Genomic DNA, 20701 nt, shown 5'->3' on the forward strand with positions numbered 1-20701 from the left:
GATGAAGAAGCTTGCACAGGATAGAGTAGCATGGAGAGCTGCATCAAACCAGTCTCGGGACTGAAGACCACAACAACAACAACCTCAATGAAATCGCCGGATAACGTGTATATATCTGCTCCTATAAGAAATTTTTCTGGCACAGCCCTGTGCATTGCTGGCGCTAGATTTGTCATGTATAAAAAGAAACAACTGATTATTCTTTACGATAATCGGGATGGCCATGTATAGGAGAAATTAGTAAAATCTTTAAATTAAGATGAATGATTGTCAAAAGTTGTTTTTATAAGAAAGATTATTATTAAAAGATATTTTAAAAACATTAACATGGGGCTTAATATAACAATATTACAAAATCAGTTGTTACAAATTACATATGTGTGTGGCTATAAATAGTAATTTTTGGTTTTACCTTACACTGCATCGCTCAGGCACCGCCATCGCTCTCCACGACCGGCCTTCGCAGTTCCATATAAGACACAAGTGCTCTCTGTGAGCTATACAACTCGACAACTGCTCTCTAATAGCGACCTGACCCAACCGCCCGACTGCGAGCTACTACTAGTACTGCCGGCCGTTGGTGGCCGAGCGGTTCTAGGCCCTTCAGTCTGGAACCGCGCGACCGCTACGGTCGAATCCTGCCTCGGGCATGGATGTGTGTGATGTCGTTAGGTTAGTTCTAAGTTCTAGGGGACTGATGACCTGAGATGTTAGGTCCACTGGAAAATCGTTGCTTTGTTAGATGAGTCCCGATTTCAGTTGGTAAGAGCTGATCGGAGGATTTGAATGTAGCGTGGACCTCACGAATCCAAGGACCCCAGTTATCAACAAGGCACTGTGCAAGCTAGTCATGGCTCCATATTGGTATGGGCTGGGTTCTCTGGTCCTATTGAGTCGATCATTGACTGGAAACGGCTTCTTGGAGATCATTTCCAGCCAGTCACGGACTTAATGTTCGCAAATAACGGTGGACTTTTTAAGGATGCCATATCATCGGGCCACAATTGTTCGCGATTGGTTTAAAGAACATTGTGGGCAATCCAGATCGCCCGACATGAATCCCTTCGGACGTTTACGGAACACAATCGAGAGGTCAGATGGTGCACAAACTCCTTTACCGGCAACAGTTTCACAGTTATGGACAGCTATAGATGCAGCAAGACTCCATATTTCTGCAGGTGTCTTCCAACGACTTGTTGAATCCTTGCCACGTTGGGCTGCTGCACTATTCCGCGCAAAAGAAGGTCGGACACGACATTACGAGGTGGCTCCTGACTTTCCTCACCTAACTGTAATGCGTAAATAATGTCTTAGCAAAAGTTCGATTACACTTTTGGTGAGAATCTTTGGAAACACCAACTACCGTAAAATAAATATGAGGAATCGTACAGAGCGGCGTAACGAGGAATGACTACGGAGATTCATTAGGAAAATCTTAAGGAAATGTAAACTATCCTCGATAACTGTAACTAACGAAGAACTAGTTCGACCAGTTCTTGAGTACTGTTCATAGGTGCATTTCGAACGGGATTGATCGCACGAGACGACAGCATTACGAACTACAGTAACAGATGCTACAAGAGTGGCGTTCCAAGAAGAGTCTGGCAATACGTGTCGCCTTTTCGCTTTTGAGGCCTCTCTGCAGCAGTTGTAGTTTTATGAGTACGAGGCTATATGTATATACTACTGGCCATTAGAATTGCTACACCAAGAAGAAATGCAGATGATAAACGGGTATTCATTGAACAAATATATTGAAAGGTCTCTGTTGGAGTCCTTTCATGTTTAATTTCTTAAATCTGTTGCTATTTATGGAATAAATTCCTCTTCTAAATGTACTGTGGCGTTTCTGACTATCTGGGAGGAGACTGTGCAGTGGAACGTGTTACTTTTACACATAAACAAGAACGATCTGTCACACTACTACACTTTAAAGCACAGTTTATATGTAATTCTTATATGTAATTCATGTCACACAGTCTCATACGGAACCTACATCCGCTTTCTTTTATATACTGTATATGATAAGATACTGACATCCCCCTTCCCTTTTGTGTGAGAGGATGAATGAGCATATGTATTTCTAGTTGCATGCTTGAGGGTAGCAGACAAGGCTGTCTGCTAGAGAACAGTAGGACCAACGTCGGAACAGGTAGCTACACTTCCTAAAAGCAAAGAGGTTTCTATCCTTAGTATGGTCCTGTCCGTCCGTTGTCATGTTGGTATAGGAAGCTGCCCCTCTGGCCACTTCCGTTGGTCTTTGTGAGCCACCCTCAGGAAGCACGCTCGGCAGTAGGGCAGTTGCAGGGTGGCCGTGGCGAGCGTCTGAAGTGGTAAGATCTCCGGCTAAGCGCGTGTCTGTTAAGTCCGTAGGACAATGGATTTCTTAAGTTCAGCCTAACTGAAAATTTAATCACCTTTATTTCGGGTTTAGGTCTAAAATATCCGATGTTATCTTAAATTGCAGCACAGTATAATTCTCGTGTGAAATTCAGATTATTTTCCGGTAGTTGCTTTGTTACTACTTTGTGAGTAAAGTGGAACTACGTGTTGATCAGTAACTCTAACTAAGATCAATCTTAAATGCGAATGCTTGTGTGATTATAACGTCTCGTCTTGACTATACTTTCAATATAGCAACTTTTCTTTATGTTCAGCCCACGTGGGGTGTACTTTGCGAGACCACTACCACGTGCTTATATAACTGTTTGACCCATCAGGTTAATAGTAAGACGTTAGTAACCATTTCAAGGTTTTTCTTTTGTCAATTGCTTTTCGATCTAATTTATTTTAATTATCAAAATTATTGTGGAGTTGTACGCTTCGTGTAAACCAAGTTGACCACGTGAAGCATGTGGTGTAATCATCAAAGTAGCCCTCAGCTATTCTTTTTGCGAAGATTTCACAAAGAGTTAATATGAATTTAGTATACCAGTGTGTGGTAATTACATGACGGACAGGATTGTGGTATGAACGTAATTTCTTTGGGTAAAAACTGAATCTGTTGGTTGTGGTTAATTTCTTCTTGCTTATGTTTCAATGTTCTTCGTGCGTTATTTTATGAATGCAGTGTTGTATCCAGTCTCCCAATCTTGGCTCCATATTTTATGTGTTCCGTGAGATTACAATCTCACATTTTTTCAATCGTAAATAAGGCACCAGCTCAGTTATAACTCACGTATAATATGCTGAAATTTCAATGAACAATCTTAAAATAAATTTCCAAATATAAACTGATTTCTTTCTTTTTATTTAAATTCTCCTTTTTTATATATATATATATATATATATTACCGGTTTTGTATGACTATTAAAAGATTATCATTAATGTTAGTCTGCTTGGTAAACCTAGACTAAATATCTAATGAAACAGTTGCCCAGTAATCCACGGTTAACGTCCCCAGACAGATCACGGCTTTTAACCCACTTTCATTGTCTATTAGCTCCGATATCAGCATACAAAATTAAAGTTACAACATTACACCTCAGCATACCAAATTAAAGTTACAACATTACACATGGCGACCCTGTTCTGTGATTCCGCTAGACTCTGGAATCTCTGAAATGTTAGATTGTGAGCGTGGTATAATCTTAATTTTTTTTCCCTACAGCGCTCAAACAACTTCTGCGTTGTTTCCGAGCAGACTTTCAAAAGATTCACGGCGTTGTTGATCGGCGTTGCGTTGTTTGTCTTGTTTTGTTTTTTATATTTGTGTGTTTTATATGTCTGTCTGTGTTTTTTATTCTCGCTTGTAAATTCCACTGTTTCGATCAAAGATAAAAAAATTTGTTTTGCGTGTGAAAAAGGGTGTACTAGGTTGGGTATCTTTCGTGTGACTGTCGTAATTTTTGGGGGACACATTTATTGTGATTAGTGTGTTGCGTACTGAGTATAAATTGCACTGATGCAAACACGTAACCAAGCTAAAAGTAAGCGGTCCAACAACTTAAGCAACATGGACCAAGGGGATAATTTGATTTCCAATATTAACGCGTCGGGCGGTTCCGAAAATGCAATGGGGAATACTTCAGACGAAATGCAAAACAGCACGAACGGGCTCACATCAGAGCCAGAAATTAATTTGCCTCTAACTAACCAAATTGATGTAGCAGAACTCATGAAAGCCTTATTGCAACAAAATAAAGAAAACGCAGAGAAATCCGAGAAATCGATCCGCGAGCTAGGCGAACAAATGATGCAGAAATCAGAAAAATCGTTCCGAGAACAAAAAGAATCATCCGAAAAATCGATCCACGAGCTAGGCGAACAAATGACACAAAAATCTGAGAAATTGATCCGCGAGCTAGGCGAACAAATGATGCAGAAATCTGAAAAATCGATCCGAGAGCTAGGGGAACAAATAGACGAAAAACTATTCCAGCAGACAAATAAAGTCGACAAGTCGATGCAGAGAGTGTCCGATGATATCTCACAAAGAATAAACAATCTGGCAAGTGAGATAGAAAGTGATATTATGAAAGAATTAGGCCGTACATTTGAACAAATCGATGATCGTCTGCAAGCCTTAGAACAGAGCAAGCGGAGGGGCGATGCCGAATCTAAAGAAAGCGAAGAACAGCTACTTAGGAATTTCCAAGAGCTGAGGGAAGAATGCCAAAGGGAGCACCAACAGGTACTCTCGAGGGCCCAAGAGGCGGAAACGCATTGTCCCACGTCCGTTAGCAACACAATAGCGGACAACAGTTTAGCGATCCACGCGTTGGAACAGCAAGTAGAACAACTGAAGCAGACTGGGGCGGAGGACAAGAGACAAGTTGATGATAAGATTGCGGCATTAGCGGACATTGTAGGCACGATGAAGCTGACGGAAAGCGAGAACAATACTACACCGGTAGCGGCCGCAGAGACCGAAGAAGTGCATTCGCTTCTGAGATTTCAGAAGGGACAGTTCGAAGTGAACAGGCAAAACAGAGCTGTCGTCAATAGCATTAAAAATAGCCGTACGAACAGTGCAGAGAGGGACTGCAGCCACGAGGGAGATTTTGACGACAGGGAAGAATGTAATTTGAGGGGCAGACATGAGAATAATAGAAACATTCAAGGGCCTCGCCAGGAGGAAATGCAGGGATTTGATTTCAAACATTTCCTTACGGTGATAAAGTTTGAGATATTCCGAAATTCGCAAAAAGGAATACATCCACGAGCATGGCTCGAGCAATTTGAGTTCTGTCTTCCTCCCGACTGGGCAAGTTCACATAAGATAGAATATATGTGTGGCTATTTGGAAGGCGAACCGGCGATTCGCATGAGGTCGGCAGCGCGTCACTGCAACTCCACTCGGGAGTTTCGACAAGCCTTTCTGTCCGCCTATTGGTCGGAAGCGGCACAAGATAGGGTCAAACATGGCATAATTATGCTGCCAAATTTGAACCAGTCTGGTTTCGGCAGCCCTGCACGCCTATTCGACCACATGCTGCAGGCAAATCAATTCCTATACGACCCATACGGGCCTGCGGAACTAATTAGGATATGCATCACCAAATTGCCGATGCACTTGCGGCACGTCATTCTTGCGGGACGATGCAAAGAGGACGTGGAAACGTTCAAGACGCTTCTCCAAGAGTTGGAATACCATACAGGAGAATGCCCGCCTAATCAGGCACAAAGTTATCACGGGGCACAGCAGCGCGACCGCAGTCGTGGCCGTATTACTAATCAACGGCGTGACTGGTCGTCGCGACGCGAACGGAACAATAATCGGGACAGGCCGTATAGAAACTGGGGTGACAGTCGCGATTCGCATGAGGTCGGCAGCGCGTCACTGCAACTCCACTCGGGAGTTTCGACAAGCCTTTCTGTCCGCCTATTGGTCGGAAGCGGCACAAGATAGGGTCAATCATGGCATAATTATGCTGCCAAATTTGAACCAGTCTGGTTTAGGCAGCCCTGCACGCCTATTCGACCACATGCTGCAGGCAAATCAATTCCTATACGACCCATACGGGCCTGCGGAACTAATTAGGATATGCATCACCAAATTGCCGATGCACTTGCGGCACGTCATTCTTGCGGGACGATGCAAAGAGGACATGGAAACGTTCAAGACGCTTCTCCAAGAGTTGGAATACAATACAGGAGAATGCCCGCGTAATCAGGCACAAAGTTATCACGGGGCACAGCAGCGCGACCGCAGTCGTGGCCGTATTACTAATCAACGGCGTGACTGGTCGTCGCGACGCGAACGGAACAATAATTGGGACAGGCCGTATAGAAACTGGGGTGACAGTCGCGAACACAGGTGGAACAACAGAAATGATCGAGGACGTAGACAGGATCGTGAACGCTACAGGTACGGCAACCAGAATCGACACTATGATGAATACGGTGGGAATAGGACTGTAGGCGGAGCACCTCATGATGTTGAAATTCGGCCGGCTAACCCTAGACATAATCCAGCAAATGGAAATGAACGAAACCAGCAATGACAAACGATCAGCGCAGAAGGCGCCCAATCGGAACAAATGAGCGACATGGCAAATGAGCAGAAAGGACAGTGAGAAGTAGAGAGGACGGTGAGGAGAAATAATTGATTAGTTTAAATTTGTGACGTATGCATTTTGAATAATATGTTAGTAAAAATAATGATAAAGCTGTTTCTATGTGATTGATTGAAGTGACGTTTTTAGTTATTATTCTTTCCTTGTGCAATTAGGATTTAGTTTGATTCAAACGTGAAGATAAAAGGTTTCTTTGTGAACGAGTAAAATGCTGTTTATGTTTTTTTTTTTGTGTGTAAATTGAAAAGAGTCGCTCCTGAGGAAAGCAAGATCGTTGCTGAATTAGTGCATAAACTCAGGGGAATATCCGATCTGTGGGTATTATGGGTCTGGCAAACCCAGGTCCCCAGCTGTTAGTAGCCTTGTTTCCGATTTTCTGCTTTCAGTGCTACTATCTATCTATTACTATTCTATATCTGTCAGTATAAATGAGGATCTCTTACTATAGTATGCGTGCTGTATGAATATTTTAAGATAGGAGAACTCTGAGAAAGGAATGAGTAAGTTTGGAATCTTGAAAACAGGATGCGATAATACGATTGTTGAACCATTGGCTTCCAATATGCGATGATATGTTAATATTGATGATATATGTCTTTTTTGTTCTTTATAGCTGAATACGTAAAGTGCTGTCTGTGGATTTCGTAAGTATATTGATTCCCTTCAAGGTGAAAGAAGAATTGTGGTTTGTGTAATTTACGTGGCTCTGAAATATTATTGTGGTAGTCAAATACGAGCAGCTTTTCAGCAAATGGAGAATGGACCGGAAATATGGATCCTTTTTGTAGTCTTGATTGATGTTGAGCCAAAGCCTAAAAAATTATTCTGCGTTAATACTTGTCCTAGAAAAGCGACGTTTATGTGTTTTGTTGATGCTGTGAGCATTACAGCTTACTGTTTTCGCTGGTGCGGGATGCACTGCAGCCTATATGATTTGTACTGAGGAAATTTCCCTCTTGAAGGTAGAGGATGATTAAATAATTTTGATTATGGGAACGAAGGAAAGCTTGGTTTAAGGTAATAAGGATAAAGCAAAACATTTGTCATTTAAACTACAGGAGGATTCGGATCTTTTGTGTCTGTTGTAAGTTCAATATGTTAAGATGATACTGTTTTACAGAATAGAGGTGACCACAATTTTGCCATTCATGAGAAATGAATCCAGAATAACCACCACAGGCGAAATAACTGATTTGGAAGCGAAAGGTAACGTAAAGAAGGAACGAAATCGCAGCAAAATGGGTAAGAAAATGTAATATAACCTGTATAATTCAAATATTTTTAACCTTCTCAGAGTCATCTGCGTGATTAATTGTTGTGATAACGTAATTTTAGGTGAAATTTTCTTACTGTTTTATGTGTGAATATATGAGTATGATAAATGTATAATTGCGAGTCTCTTTTCAGGTGTGCGAACTGGTATAAATGTTTTGGCGTGCAAATAACCATTGTTCTTTTTAATGTGTATGTTTAAGGAAAGTTCTCCATATTTATCATGTGACAAGACGTATGCCGCGAGCGTCAAGAAGAGGACGAATTAGAACAATGTTGTAGTGATATATACACGGTGTTGAAATAGCATTGAAGTAGCTTATTGGCTTAACTAGTAGTGGATAGAAGTAGAATATTGAGTAATGCATGTTTATGAGTAGTTAGTTTGTAGAATAGACAACAGGTGTGCATGTATGTGTGTGTAAATAACATGTGAACCCTATGCTGTCCTGACCTATACTTGCACAAGGCATAATCCTATTCATTTTAGTGAATTAATAAATAGCATTTGATTTATTAAAACGTAAGTGAACCACATTAGTGATGTGGATTTAAATATTATATTGTCAGTTCATTTAAATTTTTATTTTTATACTGTCAAGTCATTTCACTTTTATTTTTTTTTACATTGTCAAGTCATTTAAATTTTATTTTATATTGTCGATTCATCTAATTTAAAAAAAAATATTAAGTCTCACTTTGTTCTTAAAAATTGTGAAAGACATTACTAAGTGGTATTATGTATGACATTGTGTAATCACATAAGGATGATGAAAAATTTCTGTGAATGCAGTTGAGAACGTGAAAGCGAACCGGCAAAACTCTTAAGAGACAGCGGGAGCAGCCGGACTAGTTGTAAACTGGTGGGTTTCCCAGCAGGACACGCTGTCAGCCAGGCCACTTTGGGAGCGCGGCCGACAACAAAAGAAGGTACGCGGCAAACACTTTCCCTTGTACCTGGAGCTAATGGGCGGCCGCCACGGGCGACCCTTCCTCGAGGCAATGACCTGAGATGGGCGAGCGGTCCACCGCGCGGAAATCCATCTGCTGGCAACACACCACACGCACGCGACCATGATGAGACGGCCGCGGTGAAACAACACAAGGGGCGTGGAGCCTTTTGACAGGTACTGCCCAGAGAAACTTGCAGACGTCAACGACGCCTATCGACATTTCCTGATGGATGCCTACTGTCAAGCGACAGTAAATCATGGTTCGATGTTCTCTGGTCGCTAAGGGTGGCACAAAAGAAGAGCCATTAAGTGTCATCCTTGCCCAGGAATATCAAACCGGCGAGCCAATTGAGGATAACCCAAGAATGTAACAACACAAAGGGCGTGGAGCCTTTTGACACATACTGTCCAGAGTAACTGGCAGACTTCAATGACGCCTATCAACATCTCCTGACGGATGCCCACTGTCAAGTGACAGTAAATCATGGTTCGATGTTCTCTGGTCGCTAAGGGTGGCACAAAAGAAGAGCCATTAAGTGTCATCCTTGCCCAGGAATATCAACCTGGCGTGTCAAACGAGGATACCGCACGAATTTGACAACACAAACATGGAACCAAATCGAGATGACGTGACACGGGAGAAACTTCATTAAAGGGCAGAGACGGCGGGATCGCACGCAACAGATGGACAAAAAAATCCCTAATGACAGCTGCGGCGACGAACCCCCCCCTCTTTCCCCTATATTGTGCCTCGGAACAGTGGAAGTACTGAGTGTGTCAGTGAACAGTGATTATACGGTTCATAGTCCAGTGCATATACGTGTGTTTCTGTCAGAGAAACTCTGACTCGTGTGTTTTGCAGGATTTCGATTTATTGGTGTTTATTAGACTGACTCTTGTATTTTGCAGGTGTTCTATTTATCTTTTTTAGACTTTGAATCTTGTGTTTTGCAGGTGTTTTATTTATAGGTGTTTTTGTTTTGTTTTAGATGTTGACTATTGTACTGTTTTATTTATCAATGTTTGTTTTTGTGTGATGTATTAGATTTGTGATATTTTGTTTCGTAAATTCATTGCTGTGGCATTGCTTCGTTTATCAGTCAGATAGCTTTTTATTCTCATTGAACTGTGATCGATTAGCCTTTGCATGAGGCATATTTACTGTGAGGAACCCCTTAAGGGTAACAATCACATAATTATTGTAGTTTCAGTATAATGACACAGTGCTCATTGTTTGCTAGCTAATTGAAATATAGTAGAGTGATTAAATGAGTGCCACATAGTTATTTTAATTCTACAAATTATTAGTTTTATATGATATAGAATTTTTTTGCGATAACCACTCTGTAAAACATGTTTTTTCTCTTATCATTTTGTTTCTTTTGCAGATTGTGCATTGTTATGTTCTGCTTGTTAATACCGATGTTATTTGATGTTCTTTTTTTAATTGCTGTGGCACCTTTGCTATTTTCATAAATTTTGCTTGTAAATAAACAGTCATAAATTTTCCTGTGATCAGTTGGCTCTTGCAATGAGCAAATACTGGTGAACTCCATAAGGGTAACAACCAGAAATTGTTTTCATATTAATGACACAGGAACCATTGTTTTTACTTGCTGACCGAATTAGGTCTACACTACCTTTTAAATAGGTGTCACAGATTGTATTTTTTTTCTGTTTGAAATTGGTAGATTCTAAAGATGTGTTGAAATTATTGTGTTTTAGCAAGTAGCTGGTGTCCTTTTGCCTTTACTTTTACACTTTTGGTTTAAGTAGGGTGTGAGAAGCCTGCTTGGGAATGTCCTAGCATGGCCAGAAAATTCCCTGCACAGTCTTTTCCCGGAGCGTTGGGGTTATGAAAGGTCTCTGTTGGATTCCTTTCATGTTTAATTTCTTAAATCTGTTGCCATTTATGGAATAAATTCCTCTTCTAAATGTACTGTGGCGTTTCTGACTATCTGGGAGGAGACTGAGCAGTGGAACGTGTTACTTTTACACATAAACAAGAACGATCTGTCACACTACTACAATTTAAAGCACAGTTTATATGTAATTCTTATATGTAATTCATGTCACACAGTCTCATACGGAACCTACATCCGCTTTCTTTTATATACTGTATATGATAAGATACTGTCATCCCCCTTCCCTTTTGTGTGAGAGGATGAATGAGCATATGTATTTCTAGTTGCATGCTTGAGGGTAGCAGACAAGGCTGTCTGCTAGAGAACAGTAGGACCAACGTTGGAACAGGTAGCTACGCTTCCTAAAAGCAAAGAGGTTTCTATCCTTAGTATGGTCCTGTCTGTCCGTTGTCATGTTGGTATAGGAAGCTGCCCCTCTGGCCACTTCCGTTGGTCTTTGTGAGCCACCCTCAGGAAGCACGCTCAGCAGTAGGGCAGTTGCAGGGTGGCCGTGGCGAGCGTCTGAAGTGGTAAGATCTCCGGCTAAGCGCATGTCTGTTAAGTCCGTAGGACAATGGATTTCTTAAGTTCAGCCTAACTGAAAATTTAATCACCTTTATTTCGGGTTTAGGTCTAAAATATCCGATGTTATCTTAAATTGCAGCGCAGTATAATTCTCGTGTGAAGTTCAGATTATTTTCCGGTAGTTGCTTTGTTACTACTTTGTGAGTAAAGTGGAACTACGTGTTGATCAGTAACTCTAACTAAGATCAATCTTAAATGCGAATGCTTGTGTGATTATAACGTCTCGTCTTGACTATACTTTCAATATAGCAACTTTTCTTTATGTTCAGCCCACGTGGGGTGTACTTTGCGAGACCACTACCACGTGCTTATATAACTGTTTGACCCATCAGGTTAATAGTAAGACGTTAGTAACCAGTTCAAGGTTTTTCTTTTGTCAATTGCTTTTCGATCTAATTTATTTTAATTATCAAAATTATTGTGGAGTTGTACGCTTCGTGTAAACCAAGTTGACCACGTGAAGCATGTGGTGTAATCATCAAAGTAGCCCTCAGCTATTCTTTTTGCGAAGATTTCACAAAGAGTTAATATGAATTTAGTATACCAGTGTGTGGTAATTACATGACGGACAGGATTGTGGTATGAACGTAATTTCTTTGGGTAAAAACTGAATCTGTTGGTTGTGGTTAATTTCTTCTTGCTTATGTTTCAATGTTCTTCGTGTGTTATTTTATGAATGCAGTGTTGTATCCAGTCTCCCAATCTTGGCTCCATATTTTATGTGTTCCGTGAGATTACAATCTCACATTTTTTCAATCGTAAATAAGGCACCAGCTCAGTTATAACTCACGTATAATATGCTGAAATTTCAATGAACAATCTTAAAATAAATTTCCAAATATAAACTGATTTCTTTCTTTTTATTTAAATTCTCCTTTTATATATATATATATATATATATATTACCGGTTTTGTATGACTATTAAAAGATTATCATTAGTGTTAGTCTGCTTGGTAAACCTAGACTAAATATCTAATGAAACAGTTGCCCAGTAATCCACGGTTAACGTCCCCAGACAGATCACGGCTTTTAACCCACTTTCATTGTCTATTAGCACCGATATCAGCATATAAAATTAAAGTTACAACATTACACCTCAGCATACCAAATTAAAGTAACAATATTGCAATATTATACTAAAACTGACATGTGATTACATTTTCACGCAATTTGGGTGCATAGAATCTGAGAAATCAGTACCCAGAACAACCACCTCCGGCCGTAATAACGGCCTTGATACGCCTGTGCGTTGAGTCAAACAGAGCTTGGATGGCGTGAACAGGTACAGCTGCACATGCAGCTTCAACACGATACTACAGTTCAGCAATAGTGACTGGCGTATTGTGACGAGTCAGCTGCTCTGTCACCACTGACCAGACGTTTCCAATTGGTAAGAGATCTGGAGAATGTGATGGCCAGGGCAGCAGTCGAACGTTTCCTGTATCCAGAAAGACCCGTGCAGGACCAGCAACATGCGGTCGAGCATTATCCTGCTGAAATGTAGGGTTTCGAAGGGATCGAATGAAAGGTGGAGCCACGGGTCGTAACACATGTGAAACGTAACGTCGCCGTCAATGCGAACAAGAGTTGCCGGCCGGTGTGGCCGTGCGGTTGTAGGCGCTACAGTCTGGAACCGAGCGACCGCTACGGTCGCAGATTCGAATCCTGCCTCTGGCATGGATGTGTGTGATGCCCTTAGGTTAGTTAGGTTTAATTAGTTCTAAGTTCTAGGCGACTGATGACCTCAGAAGTTATGTCGCATAGTGCTCAGAGCCATTTTGGACAAGAGGTGACAGATGTGTAACCAATGGCACCCCATACCATCACGCCAGGTGATGCGCCAGTATGGCGATGACGAATACACGCTTCCAATGTGCGTTCACCGCGTTGTCGCCAAACACGGATGCAGCCATTATGATGCTGTAAACAGAACCTGGATTCATCCGAAAAAATGACGTTTTGCCATCGTGCACACGGGTTCGTCGTTAAGTGCACCATCGCAGGCGCTCCTGTGATGCAGCGTCAAGGGCAACGGCAGCCATGGTCTCTGAGATGGTAGTCCATGCTGCTACAAACGTCGTCGAACTGTTCGTGCAGATGGTTGTTGTCTTGCAAACGTCCCCATCTGTTGACTCAGGGATCGAGACGTGGCTTCACGATCCGTTACAGCTTACTGGAGTGCGATTCTTCTTGTCGCCTGATGTTGTTGTAAGTTCGATGTGTTCTATATTTTTGTAAACTGTTGAGCGACAACGACGTCGATTTCTCCTGTAGGGCATGTTGGCGGTGTTCAATGCAGTTGCCTGTGCAGCAGCAAGACACAGAATGAGCGTAGCGCGAGAGCGCGCTCGCTTATAAGCTGTGCGTGGCCTTAAGGCCGGTTCCCACTAGAGCGCGGCAGCGCGTCGTGCGGCAACGGCAGCGGCAAGCGTTTTCCGCTTTGACGCAGCGGCTCGCGGAATTGGCGTTCCCATCTGGAAGCGGCAGACGCTAGCGGTAGCCAATGACGGACATTCACTGAGGTACGGGGTGGGAACCACTGAAACGCCCGGTGCGTTTGATTAACTGTATCTTACACCCACATGAAGGAAAGACGAAGTTGGGTGAAGACATACCAATTTTTCATTTTCTGTACAATGCACTCTTTCACATATTTCATTATTCATGTTTTCTCATTTCACCATGAACAGATTTCATGACTACCGTTCATGATTGTTCACTATCTCCTAACACATTGAAACAATGTACGACAAAAGAGATTATTCAGTTAGTTAAGTGAGACAAAAATTTAAAATGTGATACGGTAGCAGGTACACGAAAACAGTAAGAACACAAAGGCTTGGGGGAAGGGTTGAAAGTGGAAGCCACCTGATAGAATTTCGCACAGAGCATAATGTAATCATCGCCAGCACCTTGTTTAAGAATCATGAAAGAATAATACATATTTGGAACAAAGTTTTCGAAACCAGATTTCAAATTATAAGACATTTCCCGGTGCAGACGCTAACCTACAATAATTTATTGGTTACGAGCTGCAGTTTACAACTAAAGAGACAGTAAACGGTAGAAAATTAAGGAAATGGAACTTGAATAAGTCAAGACCCACAGTTTTTCGATAATCTTAAAGTTACCGTAATGCAACAACTGACTGAAACAAAGGAAGGAATCCGCTAGAATACGAATGGATATCTTTGAGAGAAGAAGTGGTGAATGCAGCAGAGTATGTGAACGGGAAGAAGGTACAGTAGAAATCGTTAGATAAAACGTGATATATTAAATTTGACAAGGGGCAAAAACATAAAAATGCAGCAAATAAAGTAGGCCATGGGAAATAGAAATGTCTAAACATGACATTGACAGAAAGTCCACAATTGCAACGCGATTTTGTACTTGGAAAACATAGGGGAATGAAAATGAGAGCAAAGAAAACTTTGCTCAGAGGACAAGCAACTGTCAAGAACTCATTTGGCAAGTCAGAACTAAGCAAATAAGAGAAGGCTAGAAAGTGGAAGGAATATGTAGAGAGGAGAGGTGTAGGGGTTGTACAAACTAACGTAAGCACAATGTTAGATTCCTGTGATATGTCTGAACACGCAAGGCAATACTGGTCCTACCACTTACCTAAGTATACAGACTGAAAAACTGCAAAACTGTGTTTACAGCATTTGCATGTTGAGAGAAAGGTTTTGACAATCTTAATTAAAACATTCTTTGAAGCTCTGGAAATGTCATCGATAAAACACAGGGCCACAAGATTATCTACAACTTGTACAGAAACCAAACTGCATTTCTAAGACTTCAATGAGTTGAAAGGGAAGCAGTAATTGAGAAGGCAGAAGTAGAGAGGATATAAAATGAAGACTGTGAATAGCAAGAAAAGCGTTCTGAAAAAGAAAATTTGTTCATATCGAATATAAATTCTAATGACTGGGTACTATTTTACAAAGGTATTTGTGTCGAGTGCAATATTTGTGTGGAGTGCAGCTTTGTATGTAAGTGAAACGTGGGCGATGAACACTTCTCTCAAAAAGACAATGGACGCTTTCAAAACGTGGTGATCAATAAGAATGCTGAAGATTAGATACGAGGATCGTGTAACTAAAGAAGAGGTACGGAATTAAATAGAGGAGGAAGAGGAAATTATGGCACAGCTTTGACTACAAGAGGGGTAAGTTGACAGGACATATTATGAGGCGTCAAAGAGTGAGGACAAAGGGGTTGCGTGATAGTAATCTGATAATAATCATCTGTTGAAATGCTATTCTACTATTTTATCTATTAATGTAAGCAGTGAATTTACTCTTCCATGCACTCCTCCACAAAACATTTAAACCAAAACTGAAATCAGCTGAACACCAAATCTTTCAACCACTGTCTGACAACTACTGCATTCACTTTCAACTTTCTATAACTATCACTGACTAGCCACACACACATACAGATATAAGGAGAACAGAAATAAACAAACATTAGTTTTCAGCATATAATTCGTTAGGTTGGCAACATGTACATAAACAAACCAAACAGGATGGGACATGAGGTGAACACACTGTAGTTACGACTTCAAATCAGTGTTTTCGGTAAAATGTCTACAGCTATTGACAGAAGAAAAAAGAGCGAACACAGAAATGTGGTTCAAATGGCTCTGAGCACTATGCGACTTAACTTCTGAGGTCATCAGTTGCCTAGAAGTTAGAACTAATTAAACCTAAGGACGTCACACACATCCATGCCCGAGGCAGGATTCGAACCTGCGACCATAGTGGTCGCTCGGTTCCAGACTGTAGCGCCTAGAACCGCATGGCCACTCCGGCCGGCACGAAAATGTGCTTACGTTCCATAATTTAAGTTTCAGTTCAACCTCCAGCATATGACCAGGTGAGGGGAAACGCAGATGTCTGCCAAAAACTCGATTCACTGTAAGTAATCAGTTATTCACGTAAAAAAAAGAAGTGAACTGTTTTATAATCTTCATGTATCACATATCAAAATAAAACTGAATCATTCTAGATTCCACCGAAGATGCCTTAAAGTAAAAGGCGAAAAGCGTCTTGAACCAATAGAGTACACTGGATAAAGAAAAAAACGTTTGTTACTTACCAAAGGAAATAATCAATAGCAGTATATACTTAGCAAATTACATCTTATGACATACCAGCAAATTAGTTTCGGTTTAACTTCTCATTCCACATTCTATTAAATGCCGTTTAAAAAAATTCATCTAGCCCTTCTGAAGAACTGTGGATACTTTCATTCTTGGTAGATAAACAGATTTTGGATATTTATCATGCGACGAAATACATGACTTTTTACAAGTTATCATTTGCAAAAAAACACGTTTCGATTTCTTGAACTGTTTACGAAATTTGCGGTTGATACAACCACATGGTTTACGACGAGCAGGACGAAGTATCGGTCATGTCGCGAGCGACCCGTGCGATCACCGCATAGCCCGTCCGCCGACGTATCATTCAATATTTCGAGAATGGTGATAGCTATCATTCTGCTCTCAGCTTTAAAAACAATTTCGATATGTTGACTAAATTTCATACGCAATAATGTATTACCTAAAATGAACTGTACGCAAATTCCACGCAATGCGTTTTTACCTCTGCACACTCATTAAAATTTCGTGTAGAGGTTTACATAAAAGCGATACAGCAAGTAACCACGACGAATAACGAAAAGAAATTCGGTCCTTTATCGAGAGAAGATATCAGGCTGTAGCATGCCCAAGAATCAAATTTTTCTACCGATTAGTTTCCTTGGAATCGGATGATATGTTTTTCATAGCTGCCGCCGCGTCCGCGCTAGCGCTTCGGCGGAAGTTCGTGTGGCCCTGGGTGCCGTACCTGACGTCACGCTCAGCGCGTTCTGTGATTGGCGGCGCGCACCTGGAGCGCGGCACGCGGCAGCGGAAGCGGTTCGACATGGTCAAACCGCGACGCAGAGCCCGCCGCGCCGTGCCGCTGATGCCGTTTCCATGGCAACTACGTCGCTGACGCGCGGTTTTGACGCGCGGCAGTCCTAGTGGGAACCGGCCTTTAGCGTTTTCGCAGTGGCTGCACGATCCGTTACAGCCATACGGATAAAATGCCTGTCATCTCGACTGCTAGTGATATGAGGCCGTTGGGATCCAGCACGGCGTTCCGTATTACCCTCCTGAACCCACCGATTCCATATTCTGCTAACAGTCATTGGATCTCGACCAACGCGAGCAGCAATGTCGCGATACGATAAACCGCAATTGTGATAGGCTACAATCAGACCTTTATCAAAGTCGGAAACGTGATGGTACGTATTTCTCCTCTTTACACGAGGCATCACAGAAACGTTTCACCAGGCAACGCCGGTCAACTGCTGTTTTTGTATGCGAAATCGGTTGGAAACTTTCCTCATCTCAGCATGCTGTTTGAATGCTCTGAAAAGCTAATCATTTGCATATCACAGCATCTTCTTCCTGTTGGTTAAGTTTCGCGTCTGCAGCACGTCATCTTCGTGGTGTAGCAATTTTAATGGCTTGTGGTGTGTATACATTATCAAAAATCAGATCGGACGCGAAATGAGAAACGCAGTGGAAATCCGATGGCGTGCAAATGTGTTGTACAATGTCTCTAGCATACCTGTCGACCGCCTCACGCCGCATTTTTCAGTTCTGAGCAAATAGAGAGCATGTAAAGATACCTAGAAGAATTGAGTCTCCCGCCAATTGTCACATGCAACCGGTCATTCGATTTCTTTATGCTGACGGGTTCCATGAGATTTCATGCAGCCTACGTAATGTAACTTTAGTGCTTGACAGCAAAGTATGACAGTGGTGGAGGGACTTTGAAGCAGGACCTACAGATGCTCATGATGCAGGCACTCAAGGAAGGAAGCGAGTGTCAACTGACGATCTTGTTTAGCGTGTGGATCAGGCAATTAGAGATAATCGTCTATGAAGGGAAAATTAGAACAAGCGAATACGAATTTTGTCATCATTCATTTTGCTTCTTCACGACAATGTATGGCCTCCCATTGCAGTTTCAACAAACACGCTCCTGCAGCGTAAAATGTGTTGGGTTGTTTGGGGGCAAGAGAGCAACCAGCGAGGTCATCGGTCTCATCGGATTAGGGAGCGACGGCGAAGGAATATGGCCGTGCCCTTTTAAAGGAACCATCCCGGCATTTGCCTGGAGCGATTTAGGGAAATCAAGGAAAACCTAAATCAGGATGGACGGACGCGGAAATGAACCGTCGTCCTCCCGAATGCGAGTCCAGTGTGCTAACCACTGCGCCACCTCGCTCGGTAGCGTAAAATGGGAAGTGGTCGGTCGCCCGCCACACAGCCCGGAATTGGCTCCCTCTGATTTCCATCTCTTTGCCCACATGAACCGCTGGCTGTGAGGACAGCATTTTGGCACAGATAACGAGCTGCAGACCAACATAGGAAATTGGTGGAAAAAAACAGGTGGCTGCATAGTTATGGCGAGGATAATGGAAGACTGATACCACGCTGCGGAGCGGCGACTGTATAAAGAGGTAGCTGGAAGGTGTAGCTAAACGCTGTAAACAAGACATTTGGATTTTCGTTGTGGTTTTCATACCGCAACAGATTGATCTTGAAATAAAAAAATAGCCGTCTTAATATGAGACTTATTCAGGCTTTAGCAACTGGAAAGACTCTCATTTGGACCAGATACGTTTACCTTTAGAATGAAATTTTCACTCTACAGCGGAGTGTGCGGTGATTTGAATCTTCCTGGCAGATTAAAACTATGTGCCAGACCGAGACTCGAACTCAGGACCTTTTACTTTCGCGGGCAAGTGCTCTACTTCTGTGAAGTTTAGAAGGTAGGAGACGAGGTATTGGTGGAATTAAAACTGTGGGGACGTGGTGTGAGTCGTGCTTGGGTAGCTCAGTTGGTAGAGCACCTGCCCGCGAAAGGCACAAGTCCCGAGTTCGAGTCTCGGTCCAGCACGCACCTTTAATCTGCCAGGAAGTTTCACGTTTACCTTTATTTAAAACGTCATCAGTGGTGGTCCTCTTATGTAAGGACTTTAAATCACTGGGTTTGACTAATAACTGTTCCAACCTCCGGTTCCCATCTGCTAAAGCCCACAAACTCAAGTGTTACTGTTCTGTTTCGGAATAACTATCCATCAAAAAGGAACGTAACACAAAAATCTCCGATAAATATTCATGCTCATAATTATTATAATGGTGAAGTTTTGCCGCTTCGGGCATGCAATTATGCCGAAAAGTGTCTAGCCCTCAATCTCGACATACACTCCTGGAAATGGAAAAAAGAACACATCGACACCGGTGTGTCAGACCCACCATACTTGCTCCGGACACTGCGAGAGGGCTGTACAAGCAATGATCACACGCACGGCACAGCGGACACACCAGGAACCGCGGTGTTGGCCGTCGAATGGCGCTAGCTGCGCAGTATTTGTGCACCGCCGCCGTCAGTGTCAGCCAGTTTGCCGTGGCATACGGAGCTCCATCGCAGTCTTTAACACTGGTAGCATGCCGCGACAGCGTGGACGTGAACCGTATGTGCAGTTGACGGACTTTGAGCGAGGGCGTATAGTGGGCATGCGGGAGGCCGGGTGGACGTACCGCCGAATTGCTCAACACGTGGGGCGTGAGGTCTCCACAGTACATCGATGTTGTCGCCAGTGGTCGGCGGAAGGTGCACGTGCCCGTCGACCTGGGACCGGACCGCAGCGACGCACGGATGCAGGCCAAGACCGTAGGATCCTACGCAGTGCCGTAGGGGACCGCACCGCCACTTCCCAGCAAATTAGGGGCACTGTTGCTCCTGGGGTATCGGCGAGGTCCATTCGCAACCGTCTCCATGAAGCTGGGCTACGGTCCCGCACACCGTTAGGCCGTCTTCCGCTCACGCCCCAACATCGTGCAGCCCGCCTCCAGTGGTGTCGCGACAGGCGTGAATGGAGGGACGAATGGAGACGTGTCGTCTTCAGCGATGAGAGTCGCTTCTGCCTTGGTGCCAATGATGGTCGTATGCGTGTTTGGCGCCGTGCAGGTGAGCGCCACAATCAGGACTGCATACGACCGAGGCACACAGGGCCAACATCCGGCATCATGGTGTGGGGAGCGATCTCCTACACTGGCCGTACACCACTGGTGATCGTCGAGGGGACACTGAATAGTGCACGGTACATCCAAACCGTCATCGAACCCATCGTTCTACCATTCCTAGACCGGCAAGGGAACTTGCTGTTCCAACAGGACAATGCACGTCCGCATGTATCCCGTGCCACCCAACGTGCTCTAGAAGGTGTAAGTCAACTACCCTGGCCAGCAAGATCTCCGGATCTGTCCCCCATTGAGCATGTTTGGGACTGGATGAAGCGTCGTCTCACGCGGTCTGCACGTCCAGCACGAACGCTGGTCCAACTGAGGCGCCAGGTGGAAATGGCATGGCAAACCGTTCCACAGGACTACATCCAGCATC

This window comes from Schistocerca cancellata, chromosome 1, assembly GCF_023864275.1.
Source record: "Schistocerca cancellata isolate TAMUIC-IGC-003103 chromosome 1, iqSchCanc2.1, whole genome shotgun sequence".
NCBI classification, from domain to species: Eukaryota; Metazoa; Arthropoda; class Insecta; order Orthoptera; family Acrididae; genus Schistocerca; species Schistocerca cancellata.